The sequence below is a fragment of the Micropterus salmoides genome, unplaced genomic scaffold (assembly GCF_014851395.1).
Source record: "Micropterus salmoides isolate LMB-PRFRI ecotype aquatic unplaced genomic scaffold, ASM1485139v1 Ms_hic_scaffold_20, whole genome shotgun sequence".
NCBI classification, from domain to species: domain Eukaryota; kingdom Metazoa; phylum Chordata; class Actinopteri; order Centrarchiformes; family Centrarchidae; genus Micropterus; species Micropterus salmoides.
In genome coordinates this window covers 9,633,877-9,651,196 of record NW_024041151.1, presented here as the reverse complement: position 1 = coordinate 9,651,196, position 17,320 = coordinate 9,633,877, and the positions used below count along the sequence as shown (strand labels likewise).

At 39.7% G+C, this 17,320-nt stretch overlaps 1 protein-coding gene across 6 annotated transcripts in view; it reads left to right on the top strand.

Annotated features, from left to right (window-relative positions):
• dab2ipb (DAB2 interacting protein b) overlaps positions 1-17,320 on the top strand; it is a 131,449-nt gene that overhangs the window by 10,117 nt on the left and 104,012 nt on the right. For 2 of the 6 annotated variants that reach the window (XM_038733375.1, XM_038733374.1), the window contains exon 1: positions 5,349-5,572. The exons of the other annotated variants lie outside the window; for them this stretch is intronic. The gene's annotated coding sequence lies outside the window, so the exon portion shown is untranslated. Of the gene's footprint in view, positions 1-5,348; positions 5,573-17,320 lie in introns of those variants that run through there. 6 annotated transcript variants of the gene reach the window in all.

The window sequence follows — 17,320 nt, the reverse complement described above, 5'->3', positions numbered from 1 at the left end:
ACATTAAGCAAAGAGTGCCAGAGAGGGTGAGAGTGGTGAGGGAATGCGAGCTGGAACATATTAACTAACTATGTGAAAGGAAACTGGTAAAGTCAGAAATCTGCATGAATATTTGATTCTAATCAAAGCAGGATGCTAGTATCACAAGATAAACTGATCTTAATCAGTGCTTTGTTTATCCTTCCTCATTGTTTATGTTGTTTACCCGGTTACAGATCTGTGATGATCCACCACAGTATTTATTTCAGTACCATTGCTGGTAGGAAAATGAGGTAATTTGAGCCAGAAAGTTAAGCTTTGGAAAAGTAGCAATATCACATTTTTGGAAGTTTTTATTTAAAGTCTTTAACCCTTAACACCGATTGTTGCAAATTCGCACCTCTTCCCTTCAGACTGCAGCTGAGATAGCGTATGTATTCCCCCAATGCCTGTTTGCGCATATTCAATACGTACCTGGGAACCTTTTGCAAGCACTAGTTTCTCGTTTATGCCTGTTGTCACTAATTTGCATCATACCTTTTTTTTTATTATTGTAAATAAATTCAGGCATCAAGGGGTTAAAGTGCTGTTATATCTGCTTTGTGTTATACCATCACAATTAAATGAATCCATGAGGTTAACTGCCAAAACATCACATATTATACATTTTTTATTATAAACTCAGCTTTTAGAAAATAGACTGTAAAAAAGTGGATGTAGCCTATTGGTTTATGAACTAATATTTTGAAGCCTCGGGTTTGGCATTTTGGCCGCCGTCATCTTGTTTTTTTTTTATAGTGACTATATTGGGATGAGAGGGTGGAAATAGCTAGCTTGGTTAGTAAGGTGCAATTCACATTAAATTATATTAATTGAGATGCTAATTTTGCCTAGCAAAAAACAGGCTTAAAACAAAATGTACTTGCTGGAAAAAAAACAGCCGACTCCTCAAAGTGGCATGCAGTGCAACCAAACACTGAACAAGAAATTTTTAGGTGACTAAAATGTTGAAAGGGTCAAACTCTAAGATGAAAACACAGACAGCACTAAAAAACAAGTTTAAGTCTAGTTATCTGCAGCAGTAGATTTACAGAATAACCATCATGCTGTATTGAAGAAGACTTGAAACTAGCGACTGAGACCATAAACCTATTAGGAAAGTGTTTTCTGAGGGAATAAATCTGGCGAGAAGTTTTGTTTTTGCAACCAGCGGAGTCGCTCTGTTCTGGCCATTACAAAGAATGCACGTTTAAGGAATTATCTCATTGTCCTCATTTTCAGCCCGAAGGTTGCTGCTTGTTTTAAACCCAAAATGTTTCTGTAACACACTTCCATCAAAGAATTGACCGTTTATACCAAAAGGTTATCAATCAATTAATCAGACTTTGTTTGTGTAGCAATTTTCATATAGATGTAACATGAAGTGCGTCACGCTGTAATGCTGTTAGATTTGCTTTTGTCTTTGAGAGTGCTCTCAAAGAATCTAAGCAGCTTCAAGGATTGTGCTAGAAGAACTAATCCTCCCAGCATAACAATGACATACGTGATCAGATCTTTGTAAAGTCAACAATAGCTCATATGGAAGAGGTTTTGATGGTGGGGGGAGCTACAGTACAGCAGCAAACATTTGCATGAGTGAATCAGTAGATTGAAAGTTAGAACTTGAGTGCCCTACCTAATCTGACACAATGCTCCATTTATGACAAGGCACTCAGAGTTCAGTATGTTACTCTGCAAGAGCAGGTTTTGTATTTAGTTGTTTGATGTTGCCTTCATTAGATAGTTGACAGTAAAAAGTGACATTTGAGAAAGAGACATTAATGAAATGTGATAAAGGCCCTGGTGAAACCAGGGGGCAGTTACGTGGTATGCTTGTTAGACCGCCAGGCCCCAGGACGTCCCAGTTCTAGCCTTTTATAAGTTGAATTCCCTTTGGAAACCTTCCACAAAAAGCACTTGCTGGCATGGTAGGCATGGTAGCAGCCTGACCCCACGTGCCGAGCATTTCTCTGCTTTTACTGACAAGAGGAATTAAGAGACGATTCGTAAGCCAGACACTCTGATTTGAATTGATGTAGTTTTTGATTTTGTTCATTTTTTTCTGACTCAGCTTTCTTAGGAGCAAAGTGTCATTTTGTTATGCATTAAGTTGTGCCTCAGCACAAACATTTTGGATTATTTTTTAGCACCCAATCACTCAACAGAGTGAGAGAGTTACTTCTATAGACAGATCATTAGGATACAGTGATACACGTCTGACTGAATGTTTGTTTCCTTGTTTGTCACTGATGTTTCAGCCCTTTTGTCACACTGGGACTTTCCATTCCTTGCTTTCTGCTTGCCGCTGTTATACTGCTTTGCCTTTTCTTAATCTCTCCTATATATGCTGTTTTTGTGTCTGTTTTTGTTATATTCTTAATTCTGTTTGAGCAGTAACATAAGTGCTGTTTCTCAAAGGAGATCCATTTGAAAAACTCTATTCCACTGGTTGTGGATTTTACTTCCAAGAACATGACTATACTCTTTAACAATAATCTATGCCTAGACTAAACAAACAAGGATAAAAAAAGTCTTCACTCTGCATGTTCTTAATTTTAACGTACACAAATCGACTCAGGAAAATAAACAGCGTGACAGGGGCTGTGGGATTAGTGAGACAGAAAGGGAGACAAACAGACACAAAGATAAAAGGAGAGGCGTGTCAGAGTTGTCTATACGAGTGGACAACACTGCTTCACTTTTTGTCCCTGTGTAACTCTATAGCCCACATACCAAAGTACTCACTCACTATGTCATTTCAGCCTTTGGGTTTCTGTCTTTCCCATTTTTCTTCTCATTCTTTTCAATGTTTTTCCTGGTAACTGTTTGTATTAGACTTTAGAAAATTTTCACTATTGCCCTTAAAATATGTCCCTGCATACAAGCTATATATGCCCATGGACATTTGTCTTATATATTTCTGTATTTAGCATTTTTTACTGGCATGTGAAGCAATTTTCCCTAGTTGTCATGAACTGTTTGGAAATTTAGAAGTGATCAAGCCAGTCTTCAAAAAAAATTAGTAATCAGAAGCCAAAATGTGACAAATAACTCTCATCACCAAGCTGTTGTGCACAACAAACTGACAACATGATGTTTAACTGGAGTTTTTCGAGTTGTGCTGGGTGCCTCAGAAGCAAGAAACATGTGAAAGTAATAGATCCACATATTTAGCCAATCTTCAACTATGTCACAGACTGCCTCCACACCAGAACAATTTGTATCATTTAACATTTACTGAATATTTGTGGAAACAGGGCTGTTCCTTTTTTGGTTTTGAGAGTGGAGTGGAGGAAACGTGTAGCTGTCATCAGTTTATTCAAACCTCTTGGCTTTTTTAATACTCCGTTGGTATAATTATGAATAATATAGACATTAATAGACGAAACATCTTGTCACCACAGTATCTGTCAGTCAGCATTACATTATTAGCCAAAGTAGTGGCATGGTTCTAGGGATGGCAGTGTTGACCTGCAAATCTCATAAAATATCTCATCAACTGTTGGATGGATTGTCAGGTAATTTGATACAAACAGTCAGGGTTCCCAGACGATGAATCCTAATGACTTTTATGAACTCTTCCTCTTTTGCCACCAGGAGGTTGACATTTGTGTTTTTTAGTGAAATGTCTTCATAAATATAACATGGATTCCCATAAAATGTAATAATTCAAATCATTTTTTTTAAAAATAATAATAATTTGATGAATGAATGATCCCTTCACTTTTCATCTAGCACCGTCAGGTCAACATTTCAATTTGTTTGGTTCATTTCAACTTTCAGTACTTTGGTGTATTAACCTGCAAAACAAATGAAATCCTCATTAGCCACAGGTGTAACCTTGCTAATTTAACATGCTAATTTGCATGTTAACATGCTACATTAAGCTGTTGAACATGATCAACATTATACCTGTTAGACATCAGCATGATAGCATTGTAGCACTGAGCATGTTAGCTTCCTGATGTTAGCATTTCACGTGAAGCACCGCGGTGACTAATTATAGACTTGTAGAGTTGCTGGCGTGGCTGTAGAATTAGTCTTGTTATAGTACCATCTTCAATTATGTATTTTCAGACACAAAAATATATGTTACAGCAATAATAAAGCCATTTTGGTGATGAACAACAGTGCATTGTATTTGAATAAAAGAGCTAGCATAACCCAGTTTCGCAGTTTATTAAAAAAGCATCATCATATGATATTATTCTTATTCCACAGCCCTAAGGCTTTAGCGTGACTTGATGTGGTGAGAAGACGAGAGAAGGAAAAGGAAAAGTAGAAGTAGCCATAAGTAAACTGGTGTGAATAGCAGGAGGAGGGGGAGATCTGATGTCACTTCTGTGGACAAATGCCTCGCTTGACATATGTCTCACCAAGGACAGCAGCCGAAACATGAGAGTACTGTTCTTTGGCAGGAAGGTGGAAGGGACGTGAGAAGAGACAAGGAAACATCACATTACCTTTTGTAGTTTTGTGTGGTGACTTGAGTCTTCTTTGGAAAATTGCCTGGATTAATTTAGCAAATTAACTAGTTTATCTTGTAGATAAAGGGAGAAAAAAAGTGAACCAGTAAATTGTGTTTTAAATGTCTAATGGAGTTTTTTTATTTATTAACTTTCAACACTTTCAATTGCCTTTGTGCCTGAAATATGCTATTTAAATAAAATGTCCTTGTCTTGCCATTTTAAGAAACATAGAATGTGTTTTTTCATATTTTGCATTGAATATTTAATATTTAAATATCATTTAGGCAGAACAAAATGGAATTGTATACAAAGACAAGTAATGTCCAAAGATAAAAATAGTAGCAGTCATCCACAACACTGCTGTAGAATGTAGTTTAAGTGTATAGCAAACTCCAGCTAATGCTTTAAAGCTGGAGTGTGGTAGTGAGGCCTGGCCTGGCCCCGCGGTTTTGGTCAACCGCAACAAGTCCTCTGATTGGTTGAATGTGAGGTAGGAATTCAGCTCTCTAAGGTCTAAACTCCGCCTCCTTCTCCTCCTCCCCACCCCGGCTGCTGAGGCATGACGGCTTTCCCTGTGCGCACACACACACACACACACACACACACACACAGTCTCTCTCATTTGCCTATTCCTATGAAAAGGGCTGTAAAGCAAGGAGTTAGACATTTGAAGATAGAGAAAGGAAGTGAGAGAAAGCAACAAAAGACAAAGAGAGTACTCTCCTGCCCTCTGTTTGGGTGTGTGGGTGAGTTTTTTTCTCTCTCTCTGTGAGCCTGAGAAGGGGGAGGACCTGAACCCTGCTAAGAGTCAATACCCCTGCAGGAGTCCACAGGACCATACACACACTCACTCACACCCTCACACACACACACACACACACTACATGCATACTTGCTCAGTCCACTGCAGCTACTGTAGCCTGAATGAGTGCAAAGCAGAAGGAGAAACGGAGCAAGGAAGCAGGAGTGCGAGACAGGGGAAGAGAAATCTCTGGAGTTACTATTACTTGTTGCTCTTGGTTTTCTGTGTGGACTGAGGATGATATTCCCTCTGCTTTCCCTGCGGCAGTGGGACCTAGTCTGAGGTGAGCACTAGCATTCCACTCTTTTTCACTTTTTTTTTTTCTCTCCATTTGCCGGCCAAATATTCTGTAAGAGCAAAAAAGGGAGTCTGAGATATAAATTTTATGAGCTTTTCTGTGGCATGGTTGCGCTCTTGGTGGAATGGCGGAGGGGTGTTGAAAGGGAGGAGGAGGTGTGGAAGAAAGCTTTTCACGTGCCGGGGAAGCTACGTTATCAAACTGATCTGTCAGAGAAAGAAGCACAGTAGACTGGGTGGAAAGAAGCAAACTATCTTTTTTTATGGAAGAAATGAATGCAGAGAAAAATTTTGAAGAAATGTTGGGCTCAAAAACACAAAGATGTGTTGATTCAGAGCTGTGCTCCTGCAAGTGGGACAGCAGAAGATGAGAAAAGGAAAGTCAGTCCAGCTCTCATTCTCTTCAGACTCTTCTGACTAATGCCTCCCGTTTTTTGGTCTTTGTGTGTGCAGCTTGGGGCTGCTTTGCTGACAGGACCATGCAACATAAATGTGACATTTATTTACAGGAGGAGTAGTCCCATTCCAACACACAGGCAAAGGCACAAAGTAGCGTTCAACTACTTTAGCAGTGTATAGCCTTCATTTATCAGCTCCTGCATGATTACAGTGTCTTCTCTGACTCCTCTACCACAGCTCACTTGAGTGTGCAGGCTCATAATCATTCCTCCACCAACATGTGTTTACATGCTGCAGTCTGTGACATACACACAGACTGCTAAATGTCAACAATTTAGGAAGTTGCTCTTTTGGAGTTGGATGTCAATAACTGTAGTGACATTAAACATTTATGTTAATTAAACGTTCTTGGACCTTTCTGTATAAAATATATTATCTGCTAAAGTAAACTTTGAGCTGCAATGATTAGTCGATTAATTGATTAGTTGTCATTTGTTTTCAATCGGCTACTATTTTGATAATTGATCCATAATCGCTTTTAAAACTAATTTCACATGTGAATGCTGAATATATTTGGGTTGTGGACAAAACAAGACATTTGATTAATTGATGATATAATCGACAGATTCATCAAGAATGAAAATAATCATTAGTTTCAGATTCCATGCAAAGAGTTTAGATGTTAAGGGGTTTTTTTTGTTAGTAGTTGTGCAGTGTGTCCGGGCGTGGGGCGGGCATTGTTGTCCTATTATTAGAGCAAGCTGGACAGTCCAGCAGCTGTGCGGAAAGGGAAGGAAGTAGGCTCAGAACAGCCGGAGAAGGGGATTACTGGGAACACTGAGCGGGAATTATGGACTGACTGGAATGGCATTCCTAAGGTGGTGGTGGAGTCACTGGAGGGGAAGATAAGTCAGCCAGAGAACCAGACTAGGATCAGTGTGGGTCATAAGGAAAGACATAGAGGTTGGAGGTCATCAGTGATCTGGTCAAATACATTCTGCTGTAATTGCAGATTAGACGGACAACTTGATTTTTGATTTATTGAGATGGATTTGCGAAGGGCTGCAAGTAGTTATTTTTTCATTAAATGAGTCTTGTATGAAATGGCTGAAAAATGTCTCAAAACCTAAGGGGACGTCTTCAAGTTGCTTGTTTTGTTCAGCGAACAGTCCAGAAGTCAAATTAGTTTAGTTTACAATGACATAAAACAGAGAAAATTGGCAAATCTTCACATTTGAGAAGCTGAAACCCATGAATGTGGGGGCTTGGCTTGGGTCACCTGATCAACTCCAGCACGGACCAGTCATATGGTTTGTGGACTGGTAGCTGGAGAGGTGCCACTTCACCTTTTGGGCACTGCCGAATGTTCCCTTGAGCAAGGCGCTGAACCTCTAACTGCTTCGGGTGTCAATTTAATGGCAGCCCCCTCGCTCTGACAGCTCTCCATATGTTAATGCATGAGTATAATATTGTTATAATAATAACAAGAGAGGGTCGAGGGATTGATAAAGTTACCTTCTTCTTCATCAAAAAGACGCCTCACTACAATTGCTGTATCGTATGACATTTTAAGTTTGGATAAAGGGTGATAAATAATATACAAACTAATAGAATCTGTCATCGAGTCTGCTTGCTCACTCTTTGTAATATCTTTATCTCCGACAGCCCAGGCAGTGGAAGCTGACCAAGGGTTCTTAGGCAGTGAAAGTGGAAGGAGTGCCTTACAGATAGTGATTACTTAGTGATTGACTGCTGTGATAAACAGCTACACTGGCTAAAGAGATAACAGCATCCCAGTATTACACACATATCTCTGCTATCTCTGCCCCTCTCTCCCTGTAAATCTCTGCTGTGTATTCCAGTGAAATACACTTGCTCAATGCTATTAGATGAATACTGCAACAAGGGCTTTAAGGTTTGACTTTTTTGGATTTCTTATTTAACATGTTTTTTTTGTTGTTGTTGTTGTTTTTTTTACCATATATGACCACTGCTGAGTTGTCTGTCACTTTCTCCATACCTGCAGGGTTGAATGCAAGCTGGGATGTGTTTAATGAAGACTGAACTTTTTGGTGAAAAACATGCCTATTGTGAAACTGTCTCATCAACAAACCAGCACAGCGTAATTGAGGAAAGATTCAAGATTAACATCTCTTGTCTTGAACATACTTGTTAGATACTTTTTTAATGATTGTGAAATCGAAGCTCAAACTCCAGCTGCATTTTCTCTGATGGCGAAAGTGCTGATAGAAGTTTACCCCTTACTGACTAAATATATGGCCTAAAGACAAGACTTCTGTAGAATTTAGAGAAAAGTGTGTTACACCACACTACAAATTTACCAGTCCACTTAGTAGTTATATTTAATCCTGTAACATATGTGTGGGGGGTGACATAATTCTGTGTTTTAATATCAAAGTATTTTAGTTCACATACTGTCCATAGTGTCTCCTCCACAAAAACACCAGAGTGTGGTTTAGTAGCACAGGACCCGCCCCCATTTCACCCACTCTCTTTCCAGCTTCCCTTTCTCCCTCCCACCCCTGCTCTCTGAAGAACAGCGATGTAATTAGTCAGAGTCATAAATCACAGACAACCGAAGGGATTTTGATATATGGTTGACAGCAATATACAGGAGTGGTTTCACTGTGTGGATTTTGAGTTTGGGGAGTAGAAAGGGTAGAGGGTGTTGGCTTACTGTATGTTAATGTGTTTTGCAGGGTACATTCTGTTCATCTATAGACACACATGTTCTGTGTGTCATCATGTGTGAGAGAAATTATCTGTTTATTGCGTGTCTCAGTTTCTTCTGGATTGCCTGTTTGGGCATGTGGCTGCAGCTGCAGCCTGTGTGTCTGCACTGGCAGTTATTGCTCATTAAGATCAAAATCAATTAGCCATTTCATTGTTTTCTGTCCTGTGGACCACTAATGACAGCTGTGGAAATTATGCATTGTGTCTTTGTTATAGCAATAAAGAGCTTACCATCTGAATTAAGGGCTTTCTGTGGATCTAAATTCTTTGTTATGCTTCCCCAAAACATACTCCTTCATCAACAAATGACTCCTACTGCTCACTACTGAGGGAACATACATACACTCACACATAAAGATGCGCAATAAACATAAAGGTCTTACTATAATAACATATTTAATTAAATATATTAGTGGGACGAAATTTAATTTAAGCGTCATTATGATATCCATTTGTTTGTCTGTGATGAAAATATCTAAAGATGTCACAATTTGTGTGAAATCTACTGTGCACGTTTGCGCTTCCAAGGGGAGAAACCTATTCGTTTTGGACCATGGTCCTAGAGCTTACATGACTATTGCATATTTGATTGAAAAGGTTAGTAAAATATTAAAATCATTGCCCCAAACCTTCAGCTTTCACAGGTGTATCTCTTCACCTGTTTGTCGTAAGCACACACCATTACAGTGCTCATATTAGCACTCTTTATATGTCGGTGTGTACATGAGTGGAGGAAGAGTGCTTCAAGGCATAAGCTGTTACTCACATCTCATAATAACATAATAACATTATAGTATGTTGATATATTGACTCTAATTAATAATCCAGCTGTAGTCCATATGTAGTTAATCATTTAATTTTGTGGCCCCTCTCAGCAGATCTGGCCCTCAACAAGGGCTTTGACTGAGCTATTTGACGTGCACACCCTCCACTGGAGCTGCCAGATAAACGGATATATGTGCTCACTGTGCCTCAAGTTGTATTCATGTAGGCTTAGAGTTTGACTAGGCACATTGCAGTGTCTGCACATATGCTGCATGCCGCTGCTGCATGCAGATGTAGTTACAGTAGATGCTTGTATGTTCTCAGTACAATTATGGTGGTATTGAAAGTTGGTAAAAAAAAAATAGCTGCAAACAGAGAAACGATCTACTATCTGTCTACAACTGAGACTTTTTTGGAGTTTGTTTTTACATTTACTCATTTAGCTGACGCTTTTATCCAAAGCGACTTACCATTGCTATATATGTCAGAAGTCGTACGCCTCTGGAGCAACTAGGGGTTAAGTGTCTTGCTCAGGGACACATTGGTGGATGGGTCACAGTGGGGGATTGAACCCGGGTCTCTCACATCACCTGGGTCTCTCACACCAAAGGCATAGTCTTATCCATTGCACCATCACCACCCTTTTTGACATTTAATGACCCAGTTACTCATAAACAAATGTTTGTTTGACACACTTCATCCAAATTAGTTTTATTTAATGGTAGCACTTCAAGCTGTGAATCAGAAAATACTCTCATATCCCAGTACAATTACCTTGGTAGCTTTCATAGATGTCCCAGGAGTTGTTCTGTTATTCACTGTCTATTTAGCAGCACAGACATTTTTTTCTCTGAATGACATCATTACTGTCTGCCTTTCTTCTAGTTAGCTTAAATAGAGTCATTCAAATTCACAAATTAAACCTGAGTACTACAACGCTACAGAAATTATGGAAGAAGGTGAATTTAAAATGTTGTCACGGAACTAATTATGGTATGGTAATGTGGAAACACTTCAATAAAATTATATTTAAATTGCTTAAGCAATGAGTCATACTCCTTTTACATAATGTGGCCTATTGCTATGACACTGTTGTTGGGAGCATTTAGGATGTAAATACCTCACAAGTGGTTGATATTCTGTGAGACTGCGTAATGTAGTGTTTGTGTTGTGTATATGTAAAGGTGGGCCATTTTTTGTGTGTGCCTTCTAGTCTGACAAAGTCTGTTGATTCACAAGGCGCTAGATCACCCATTGAGTTTCAATGAGCCAAGAGATAAAGAGCAAATACTTCAGGGCTCTTGTCTGTGTGTCTCAAGCAGTGGTTCGCTGTCTATTTTAAGATTTTATTATCGCACACTCTTTTAAAGTTAGATGTTAGTTTAGGGTTTTCGTGTGTGTATGTTTGCCTTCACATCACCTCAAAATAATGGCATAGGAGCTGCAAGTGTGTATGACCTGTTTCTGAATGACATCACTCACATCATGTTGAAGAATAACACTGTATTATTTACACATCGAGACACACATAAAAGCAAAAACTCTATACTCTACAACTTTTAAAGGGATAATTCTGGTTTATTAGACCTTGGATCTTGTTTTTGTAGTAGTTTTGGCCATCATTTTTATCAGTTAGAATAACTTTGTACCCACCAAGTTATTTTGCTGAGAACTGGGAACATAGCGACGTTGCAACAATGTCTGACACGACAAGCCACCAGTTAAGACAGATTATGTAAACCACTTTATTTGGAGGTAAAACAGAAAGTGAGGGCACTTGAATTGTCAGTAATAATCTCTCATTTTACAGGAAAACACTTGTCTTTGTTTCGTTTTCCAAATAAGTTTGACTGACCTGGGTTGTCAACCTGTCTGATATTGTAGTGTGACTGCTCGTGTTTCTGGCTTTGTCCGACTTCCTTTTAGAGATGTTGTTGTGTCCCTAAATCACAGTAGTTAATTTGATGAGTGCATTACTATTATTACTGGAATTAAGTCATTTTAGGGCAAGGTCACTTTGGCCTTTGACAAATAAAAATTTATGGGGGAATCGCGGCAAAAATGTAGGACGCCATGGCCAAAACCAATTGTGCGATAAGTGGTTATTACTTTGCATGAAGACAAAACAGTATGCAATCAGCAAGCAGGAGTCAATGCATTGACTACATTAAAACTGTACACTGAATTTTTGACTGACACTGCCGTTAGAAATAGTACAGTTAGCCCGATAGGCCATTGTCAGTAATCAAGACAAACACGCATTATTAGACTGTAAACCATTAATCAAACTCGTAACTAACTGTAGTTAACATTAGACAACCTAATAATACTTTAGCAGTTACAGGGTTTCTGTAGTGGTAAAAAAACTTTAAAAATGTACAGTATCAGCAGTTTGAATTAAACTGAAGCTCCCTGCACTCTCCGGGAAAAATATTACACCAAACCCTCTTTCAGAAATGTGACATATGTCGACAGTCTTCATGTCAATTCGACCTCAATATAATACATAAAGATAAACTGTATTTCCATACAAACTTTACATTTTGGATTTTGTCACCTCAACCACTACTAGCCTGATTTTAGTGTGAAAAGACAAAGGGAATGAGAGACGAACTGTTTCAAAAAATAAGATTTCTCACTAAAATACCTGCTGGTTGGTGGATCAGATATACAGCAAATTTAATACAGACTCATAACACTGTTTAATCACCGATTATTGTGTGTGTGACGTTAATTGAAGTTTTTTCAGTTTCCAAGTTTGCTGTTTCCTGTTTACACATGGTAATGCACACAAGGTAAGAAAAAAGTCTGTGAAGATTCTCAGTCATCTAGGTCATAGTTATCCAAAGAAGGTTAAAGTCAAGGGCAACTGGACTTGGTTGAAGATACTAAAAGACGTTTCGTCCCTCATCCAAAGGACTTCTTCAGTTCTAACTGACTGGTAGGGAAACTCAGCTATTTCACTTCAGTGGGGTCGTTTGCCAGGATCGTCGATACTGCTGATTTGTTAGTGTTCCTGGCTGTTGTAACGACAGTCGTTATGCTCGTTAGGACTACCGGAGGCCAAGACTGAACGACTATCGTTGGTATCTTCACATGAGGCCAATAGGTTACATTTGTTGAGTTTCCTGGGTCGTGATGAAAGGACCGCATTGTAAGTGGGGGATAAGTGGTGGCGTAGACTCCCTCGTCTGTTCAGCGACGGCTTCTTAACCCTGGTGTAGATGGCTTCCTTGACACCTCTTTCAAACCATCCATCTTCTCTGTCTAAAATGTGCACCTGGTGGTCCTCAAACGAGCGTCCTTTGTCCTTCAGGTGTAAGTAAACTGCAGAGTCTTGACCTGAGGAGTTGGCCCTTCTGTGTTGAGCCATGCGTTTGTGTAGTGGTTGTTTAGTCTCCCCAATATACAGGTCTGTGCATTCCTCACTGCATTGGACCGCATACACTAGATTGCTTTTCTTGTGTTTGGGTGTGCGGTCTTTGGGGTGTACCAGCATCTGTCTTGGCATGTTCTTGGGTTTAAAAAACACAGGGATGTTGTGTTTGTTGAAAATCCTCCTGAGTTTCTCTGATACTCCAGACACGTATGGAATCAAAATGTTGTTGCGTTTGACCTTCTTTTCCTCCTCCCTTGTAGTTTTGTTCTTCCTGGATCTTGTGGCTGTTTTCACAAAGGTCCATTTAGGGTATCCACAGGCTGTAAGTGCTCCCTTCAGGTGGTTCTGTTCCTTCTCTCTGGCTTGGGCGCTTGTTGGTATGTTTTCCGCTCTGTGGTGCAGCGTTCTCATGACCCCTAGCTTGTGCTCCAGTGGGTGGTGGGAATCGAAGCGTAGGTATTGGTCTGTGTGTGTGTGGGCTTTCTGTAATGCTACAATGCGGTCCTTTCATCACGACCCAGGAAACTCAACGTAACCAGTTGGCCTCAGGTGAGGATGCCAACGACGGTAGTTCAGTCTTGCCCTCGTGTAGTGCTGACGACCATAACAACTGTCGTTACAACAGCCAGGAACACTAACGAACCAGTGATTTCAACGATCCTGGCAAACGACCCCACTAAGGTTAAATAGCTGAGTTTCCCTACCAGTCAGTCAGAACTGAAGAAGTCCTTTGGATGAGGGACTAAACGTCTTCTAGTATCTTCAACCACTTCCAGTTGCCCTTGATTTTAACCTTCTTTGGATAAGGTAAGAAAAAGTTTTTTTGACAGCAATGTTTCATTCCATGCTGCAGGGCATCAGTGGCACTGGCCATTTCGCCGTGGTATAATGCCTGCCTTGCGAAAAGGAATGATAGCCAAAACGACAAAAATAAAACCAATGTTGTAATAAAACCTCTACTTGATGCAATTTTCGCAATATTCTGTAAGAAAATGTCCCAAAGCATTGCAAATGAGGAATCTTTGCTGTTTCTTGCTCTTTTATATTTTTCCTCTCACTCTTTTAAAATCTTCCTTGACATTGATGTACAGATAAACAGGCTTTCATCACAGAGTCCCAGACAGACTGGTTACCAATAAAATTTGTGGAGACAGAACCCCAGTACTGAGCCTGGCCCTTGGCTGTCAAAACAAAATTAAACTGGAGTGGAGAAAAGAGCACACACTGTTTGCATGCACTAGTCCTTCTACTGCACGCCCTGAGAATATGCAGGTTGACCCCTGAAAAACCTGGCATGGACACACACTGGCCTCTAGAAAAAATAGCTCAACAAAGTTGTTCAACTACAATGCTATTGTTGTCGAAGTGCACCTTTGACTGTTCTCTAATGTATGAGGCACCACCACAGATGAAAAGCTCCTTGAACTTGAGATTAAAGTCTTGCTAACCTGTCTCATGTCAGTGAGCATTCAGAGACACCACAAAACAACTATCACACTTATAAATATTCATCCAAGGCTGGTGGGGCAGTGAGGGTTCATCTAAAATGATCTGAGGCCTGCAGTGTTTTCACAGAGCAATGAAGCAATAAATTATTAAAGAAGATAAAAAAGTATTGTATATTTTACATACAGACTTGAGAGAAAGTTGGGGAGACGGGGACTAACTCAGGGAAGAAGTCCCTCCTTACATCCTGACTTTTCTTTTCACAGAAACTCACATGAACACATACAAAGTGCAAGATTGAATTCTTTTCTCATAGGCACAGTTTTTATTGTTTTTATGGTAGCCAGCAAGGGGCTCAATTCCACACAGTCAAAAGACAGATGCTGCTTTATGTTATGGGGATTAATTAAGTTGATTTCCTGGACACAGGAAATTTTCTCATGTAGGGGGATTTTAGTTTATTTACAGAGAAAGGGTGTCCTTACAGCAACAGTATTGTTTAAGATACATGACACTTTCTGAACACACCTTTCATGATGGATTATTGTACTTACAAAGGAAAATATTCTCTGGTCTCTGTTTATCAGTTCTCCTTCTCAGTTTATCTCACAGTGTCCTCTCAGTTTATCACATTCAGACACACACACACACACACACACACCGTGGGAGTGAAAGAAATGATGTTGATGATGTAAGAAGGTGGCCTAACATGCTGAGACAAAACAGAAAACAGGAAGGAGGGGAAAATGAGCTCTACTCCCAAAGGTTCGCTTTCCCTCCAACGTACCTTACTTCCTGTCACAAATCCCCACCTCCCATTTTGACCCTTCACACACACATACATACTCGCACTCACTCAACAACCATAGTATTTTAGTTTAGTCCAGTTTGTGTTTTTGAGTTTGCTGAGGTCATAATAACCTGATTTTAAGTGTAACATTGAGCTACAGTTGCTTGTCAGTGTCTTTGTAGAACACACTGGTGGAGACTGCACTGTCCCAGATAGTTGTACTCCTCCTGTGTCCTGCCCTCGATCTCTCTGAATAGCTACACACATACACTAACACATACACACACATACAAGCAGAAGTTGGACCTTTTGTTATTGGGGCTGCACAACTTTGAGAAAAAGGTGCAGTCCCTGAGTGAAGTGTATGAAGGTGTTAAAATACAGAATTCCAATTCTGCCTGTTTCCTCCCTCTACTGCCCCCACAACTGCCATTTCATCTGCGAAGGACAGAGACATCCACACAAACACACCCACAATGTGTCTGTGCATGTGTGTTGGAGAGAGAGAGACTGTGAGATTGCTGTTTATAGCTTGGATGTGGATTCCCATAATAGAAAAAAGTGTTGCTGATCAGTGATGACTACACTTACAGGCCACACTCTTTGGCAAATAGAATTCACTTTAAGTGCCTGTTTTGATGTTTGTGCTTGCTTCGTGTTTGAGTATGTCTGTGTGTGGCTTTGTCCAGGTGACAGGAAATTGAAATGGTGTTGCTGAACTCGATCAGCTGTTAGCTTTAAGGTTTTCCCAAACTGAAATAAGCACCTCTTTCCAATTCACTTGTTCCTGTTGCTTGCTGTTACTACTACTTTATCTGACAGATATGAAGGAGCAATGCTGTTTTATGAACTGGTCTTTCAGACAGATACAAACTAAATATGTACTACTCTTCTGAAACGGTCCCTGTGGGGAACGAAGTCGCTAGCAGTGTTTCATGCTAAATGCTAATGTCAGCATGCTAACATGGTCACACTGACAATCCTAACATGCTGCAATTAAGCAGGTATAATGTCCCATGTTCACCAGCTTAGTTTAGCATGTTAGCATGCTAACATTTGCTAATTAGTACAAAATACAAAGTAAAGCTGAGGCCAGTGGAAATATAATTAGTTTTGGAGTTATGTGGTTATAAACCAAAGTATTGCTATTTTGCTACACGAATCTGACAATAAAGTACCTTTACCTTTAAAAAGTCAGAGGTCAAAAAACAGTAAATTTGAGTTTAGACCCATTTGGGGTGTCAGACTGAAGTCTTTTGGGACTTCACAGTGGTAACCCCCCCCCCCCCCCCCCAGATTTATTCTTAGGAGCTTCACCCACACTACCAAAAACTAAATAGATAAATAAAATAAAACAACATGTTCTCTCTTCTTCTTTGTTGTATTTGGCAATTTAGATAGATTCTGTTTCTGAAATGTCACAGATACAATGGAAGTTAATGGAGTTTGTACTGTACAAAAAAAAAATTCATTGACTTAATTTGGCCACTAAAATTAGGAATATGGAAGCAGATGCTTGTATGCCAGACTGTGTACATGCAGGTGAGAGCTCAATAACAGTCAGTGCATTTGCATATATCAGGGTCTTACAAGGTCAGTGGTTGATGGATAGAGAAGTTTTACAGTACCATTAATTGCCAGCCTCAGTATTGCCTGTATCACTGCCAAATCCCTAGTCACCCCTCCTTAGCCTCACTCTGGCCCACTTGAATTTCACATGGCCATTTCACAAATTATGCCTATTGTTCATATGACAATGAAGTCTCTGTGGCTGAATTAGAAGTAGAGACCCTTACATGGGCTGTTACTGAATTCCATGAATTCCAACATAAAGAACATTAAGTTTTATTAAATGTAATGGTAAACAGATATTATGAGATATGTAGGTATTTATGTAATCTACTCCATTCAATGCCACGTCAGCATATCAGCACAGGCGTGTATGGTTTTGTCCCACATTTGCTTGTTTCAGTAGAGTTTGGCGCAGTGTGGAAGTGTGAACAGTACTATGAGTGAGCAAAGAAAAGAAAGTGAGCAATTAAAAGAAAGAACGAGGAATGGTGATTCTTTCTTACATGTACAAAGAGAGTGGGATGTTATAAAGAGCAGCAATAAAGCTTAGGAATGAACTAAGAGGAGGATAATTGAAGCACTACAGTCCCACTTCTGTAATGACATGTTCCTATAAATCCAGCTTCCCG